Raw genomic sequence first — 6,000 nt, 5'->3', positions numbered from 1 at the left:
TACCCCTGGAATCTTTTCCATTAAACATACTCTATTGGTTTCAAATTCTCACATCCTCTCTGTCACTCACTTCCTAGAGCACATACTTTTTAACAGTTTTTAGTAAAATAATCCACTTATGCCTGAGTTGTGCAGAATAAAGCGTGCTTTTATGTTTTCCACGTAGGACTGATAACTGAAAGGCCAGTGATTCCCATTCACTAGCCATTCTATAGGAGAAAGAGGACACTCTCTTCTTATTAAGCTTTACAGCCACTGCTATCATATAGATGATCACACTGAATTGGAGTTGACTCTGTGTTAGTGTTTTTGCTTTTTTGTTTTGTCACTTTATTGTGTCTACATCTTAGGCTCCACATTCTTAATAAGCCAAATTAAGATTGTGTCACTTATTTTGGTAGAATCCTGCTGAGACTGATAGTTAATACTCATGCATTTTTATCTCTTAATAGCCTTCTGGATCCTGCTTTTGGCATCCAAAACATTCACTACTGCTTCAAAGTTTTTCATCAGCGCAACATGAAATTATGTCCCTATATCCATATCCACTAAACCAAGCTCACTACTGTTGCATTAATTCTGATCATTATTCTCCCTTGAGAGGTGCCTGCACACATTTTTCTCCTACGGAGTAGTTGATAGATTCAAACCACTGACCTTTTGCTTAGCAGAGCACATAAAGCACTACCTCATGAGGGTTCCATATCATTGATAAAATTGAAGACAGGTCAAAGCAGCTAGAGGATAGTCCTGAAATAGGACATTAATTCCCTTCTTCAAGTGAACATGGTCCCTTAGTGCCAGGTGGCTATGAATTAGCACTCAGGTCTCTTTTTCTTTATTTTAATCACCTGAGTGCACCTGGAAAGATCACATATTTGAAAGTCTAAACTAGGATATAGCAGTTTTTCTTTTCTAAGTAATATTTGATCTAGTCTAAAATTTTGTAATAAGTAAAAATTAAGATTGCTTTTCTGAAATTTTGAAATTTTTATTTTACTTGTTTTTTTTATTTTAATGAGGACATTGATCAACTTTGCACTTCTCTTATCATTCCCACATATGCACAAAGAGTACTTAGCTAGGGTATTTTACTTCTTGTTAAACACTCCTCTCTACATTATACTTTTAGAACATGCTAATGAACCCATCCAGGAAAAAGTTCACATGAATACACATATGAAATGTTTCTAGGATACAATAGAAATGCTCATATAAATGTCACCTCTCTTAATGTATTAGGAAGAAAAATTGAGGTACAGAGTATTATGACCTATGGTAGTTACAACCAGTTTCGGGGCAGAAGTGTGTATTCATCTGTCTCTTACACAACATACAGATCTGGATGTTCAAAGAACTACAGTGTAAATATATTTCATGTTGTTTTCTAGCCATATTATGAGACTCTGTCTACTTTTGCCTGAGTTTTCGGGATAGTTTGTTCATTTCTCAGAAAGTATTAGCACAGCTAAAATATTGTATCAAAATGTCATATCATAAATCAAACTATATTTATATCTACAGCACTTAATAGACAATAGGTTGTCACTGACATATCTCAGTCAAGGGCATGGGAGTGCACATTTCATGAATTTAAAAGCCAAAAATAAGTGAGAAATCAGAGATAACAAATCCTTTAAATGTAGCTCACGTTTTCTAAAATGTTTTGTACTATTTTACTGTGTTTTTAGTGGAAGTTTATACAGCAAGTTAGGCTATCATTTGACAATAGCTATACAATTTTTCAGTGACATTAGTAACTGATTTTTTGCAGTGGGTCCACATTCTCTTTTGTTCCGTTTTTCCCTTTTCCAGTACTCTACATTCCCTGCACCCTTACCTCTTCATTTTCCCCTGTTAGAGTAAATGTCGAACTTTTGGTCTCTTATAGACAGAAGTCGGGGCTTGTGTAGGTTATCATCTTTGGAGATATCTTTCTTTTCTCAGAGTTTGATTATCTTTTTACAATTGTGTTCCATCGAAGTGGAGACCAATTGCTACATTTGACAAGGCTGCTCTTGTTTGTTTATTTTTAAAAAATTGTGCTTCAGTGATCTAATCAACTAAATACTTTTTTAAAAATTTCATATACATTGCATTTCACACATTCCTCCATTCACATTGTGTTTCTTTTAAGGTTTAAGACACTATTCTCTTCCTGGGGATGCAGGACTTGTAATTTCAATTCACTCTTTAAAATGTATGAATCCGGTGATGTTAATCTCTGTAGAAACTAATACAGAGCACTGTTTACACAACTACAGACTTGGTATCTCATGATTATTATTCACAACAGCCTTTAACAAAAGAAAAGAAATGTTAGATGCAAAAAACAATGTGTTCATCATAAAAACCTGTCTTTTGCATGCTTTATACCTCTCTTAATCTCTTAAAGTCACTGCAGCTTTTAGACTGAAGTGTAAATAGGAGAAATGTTTCCTTTACTCTTATTCCACATCTTTATTAATGCTCAGTCTTATCTTGTATGTGCTCCCTCCCCCTCTCACAACTTATACTCTATTACAAGCTTCATTTCTTTCTCTCTGCACTCGTGGAAGTCTGAGCAACATCTAAGTGAGAATGTTAATAGGTTTCATACTGCATTGTTTAAGGCTATGCAAAAATATTCATTTTGCCCAAATACATCCCCACTGGGAACATTAATTCTAGCACAGAACCAACTCCGTGCATGTCATTGAGTTGGAAGTGATTCACACCCAATCCTCCAGTGGGTTTTTCGAGGCTATAAATCACTTGGGAGGAGATTATCCATTCTTCCATGGAGAAGCTGATGGATTTGAACTACGTGCCTTTGACTTGGCAGTACAAGTACTTACCACTAGGCCACCAGAGCTCCCTTATTCTAACACAGCCATCAATATGTATACCTTGTTATTAGGATCAAAGACTCATATATAAATATAAAGTTTAGAAAAAGAGATAAAAGAAATCAATTAAGAAATCTTTGTATTCGAACAGTTGAGTCATTTTTGGAATAAGAAACAGTAAATCTAAAGCAAAACACAAACTATGAGTAAAGTCTAAATAGTAACAGGCACAATGGCAAAACCTAGCTAAAGGGTTCTATCCACAAGCCACTTGTACACTATTTGTTAGAAATTTTCAGATATGTTTCTCTAAAGGCCCCTGCTACACAATCCGTTATGAGGAAGTTACAGGAAATCGATAGCAGGAAATGCTGAGCCCAACAGAGAGCAGTAACAAAATGTAATGGCAGGGCAAGAGGAAAGCAAGCAAGCTGTGCACTAACTTAAGAAAGTGGGTTTAAGAAATGCATTAAATAAAGAAAACGGAATCGTCAGGTAAAAGAAACAGATGGGGTAAAGCTCATTCATTTATAAATTACCAGTACAACTGACACTTAAATGTATTAAAACTGCACATATTTGAAAACTTTTGGAAAGTATATGCTATTCTTGGCAAACGTAATTTTGATCAAAAATAGGCTGACAAACAAAACACTATCTCTTTTTGGCTTGATTCAAAGCAGTGTAATTGAACTTGTTCTTTCCTAAACATGAAATATTTCTTATCACCAATTTTAAGCACTTTAAATATGTACCATAACCGACATTTTCAATTACTATCGCTATTTTGCACACAATTTTCAAGTATCTTTAGTGGTCTTTGCTTTTCTTTCACTTCTTTTCTGTTTCAACAGCAAAACCAGTATCTATTAAAGATAGGATTTTTAGAAAATTGTCACCATCTTTGGTGTACATACTGTTTTGCTCTCCTTATTTATAAAATAAAGGAGCTGAGCATGGTATTACAACCTTTATAGTACAATTATAGTAGTAATTAGGAATATTACACATTAAGAAATGCTGAGGCTATATGTAAGAAGGAATAAGATCTTAGTGGATACCATAGATTTTTTTTCCAAAGTCAAATCTATGAGAAGATGCTAAACACTGATTTCCTGGTAAGGAATCTTCTCAGTGTTGTGTCTGTAAAGACTTCATAGTCCCTGAAAATATAATATTTCCCTTACCCTCTCCCTGTTTGGCTCTATCTCTCTCTCACTGGCAGAGCAAAAATCCTCACCCCTAGCAGATCCTCCAGCAGGCTTCCAGGACAGTAAATTCCAGAGGGAGGAGACAGCATGCTTCTCCTGTTTAAGACCTGGTGGATTCAAACCACCAGAGGCTTTGGGGAACCAGTACCACCCTCTATTAAATAGCCATTTCCCATAGTATCTTCTGCATGTATGAGCAGCCTGAGAATGCTAAGTAAATCTGATGTTTTCTTTTGATCCCGAAAGATAACACTGACATCCTATCTATGCCTTTAGAATTCTGTTGCTCAAAAAAATATAAAGAAAGGTAAGACAAGACAATGACGACGACCAAGAGAGACCTACATTGGCCTAGTGGAAGGAAGCTGTGCTACCAAGCCGAAGGTGGGTGATTGTTATCTGTGGCCCTCGGCCAGGTTCAAATTGTCTTCCTATCAAACATTCTTCTGGTGGTATAGCACTGGTCTGTGTGTTGCTGTGCAGAGGTAACTCATGGTTGCTGTGATGCTGAACACTGTGACAGTGATGTGCCAGTCGTGGTAATGGGACCCATGGGGGACAGTGTTGGCTGGAGCTTCCCGACTAAATCAAGCCTGGAAGCAGGAGTGGCATCCACTTCCAAAATGGCTTGCCTCTGGAAACTCTATGTATGAACAGTGCTCAGGCTGTTCATTCATAGGGTCGCTATGAGTCGTCTATGACTCGACGGCATTAAACAACAAAAACAAACAAGACAAGACAACAGGCTAGTATCATCTCATTTATCCATCAAAATGGAAACACACAATGATATTTTGCTTGGAAAAAAGAAAATATTTTCAAACTGACATAGGTGATGGTGCAAAAGAGAATTGAAACACATTTATTTAACAATATTTTAACTTATCTTTAAATAGAGGGAAATTATCCACTCTAAAAGGAAACTAGATCCTGACTGGTCAGCACATATATACATATAATGGTGTGTATATGTGTGTGCTCTGGAATTTGTTTGTACTAGTGTATGTGTATTTGGAAGCAGGAGTGCTATCCACTTCCTAAACATGCCTTTGGAAAGTCAATGAACTCCGATAAATATTGATAGTTTGTTCACAGGGTCGCTGTGAGTCATGCTTAATGGCAATCAACAACTGTAACACCTATAGATCCCTTCAACTTCATCTGTTAAAGTCCCAACAACCACTGTTAATAAAAATATTAACTTGTGCCCTTTCTTTCTGACCATAGACACAGATGGCAGCAATATTGATAGGGGAAAATGGCACTCCAATAATAATTTCAGTAAAATGAAATAAAATTATTTTTCTGGGAAAACAAATTGATATTCCTTAAAAGCAGTCCCTGTGGTTTAGCAATTAGGGCCACAAACTATGACTCTTTAGTAAGAGAAACATAATCCTTAGCCAAATATCTGTACTAAAAATAGCAATTTACTCATTAATGGCTTATGCGCTGGTTACAATTGTAATTGGCTTTGCTAAGTGCAATTTAGAGTTTCAAGGTTCCACATTCTATTGCCTAAACCTACCAGTTCCCAAAGGTCTTATTATATTTAATATATTGTAAATGCTATTTGTTAAAAAGCTTTTTATACGAACACATTTCATTAGGAAATGTTAGCAGGCTTTTCCCTAGACTCATTAAACTATTATTTCCTAGTCCTCATTTTTCCTCCACATGTCACATGAACTAGATATATACTTTTCAAGTTATTATCCTTTCCTGAGTTCAGGAAGGTATTTTCACATACTTTTCATCCGCGAAAACCAGTTAAGTAGACAGAAAGAATATTTGTTAGTAATAACTAGAAAGGCTTCAATTATGAATGCAATAACTAAGGTTGTACTTCAATATGAAGTTTCAGCTTGTTCCAGTGATTAAGACAACTCTTTTCTTCACTGTTTAGGCAAGATGGTTATACTTCTATTTAGGAATTTCACTGTGTATATCATTGATGGCAG

General features: G+C 35.8%; 1 protein-coding gene across 1 annotated transcript in view; it reads right to left on the bottom strand.

Moving 5' to 3' along the window:
• Nucleotides 1-6,000, bottom strand: part of BAI3 (brain-specific angiogenesis inhibitor 3) — a 1,132,296-nt gene that overhangs the window by 455,663 nt on the left and 670,633 nt on the right. The window lies entirely within an intron of this gene.

The sequence above is a fragment of the Elephantulus edwardii genome, unplaced genomic scaffold, assembly GCF_000299155.1.
Source record: "Elephantulus edwardii isolate Elephantulus edwardi_28Jun2011 unplaced genomic scaffold, EleEdw1.0 scaffold00258, whole genome shotgun sequence".
Taxonomy (NCBI): domain Eukaryota; kingdom Metazoa; phylum Chordata; class Mammalia; order Macroscelidea; family Macroscelididae; genus Elephantulus; species Elephantulus edwardii.
This window is presented reverse-complemented; position numbering and strand designations above follow the sequence as displayed.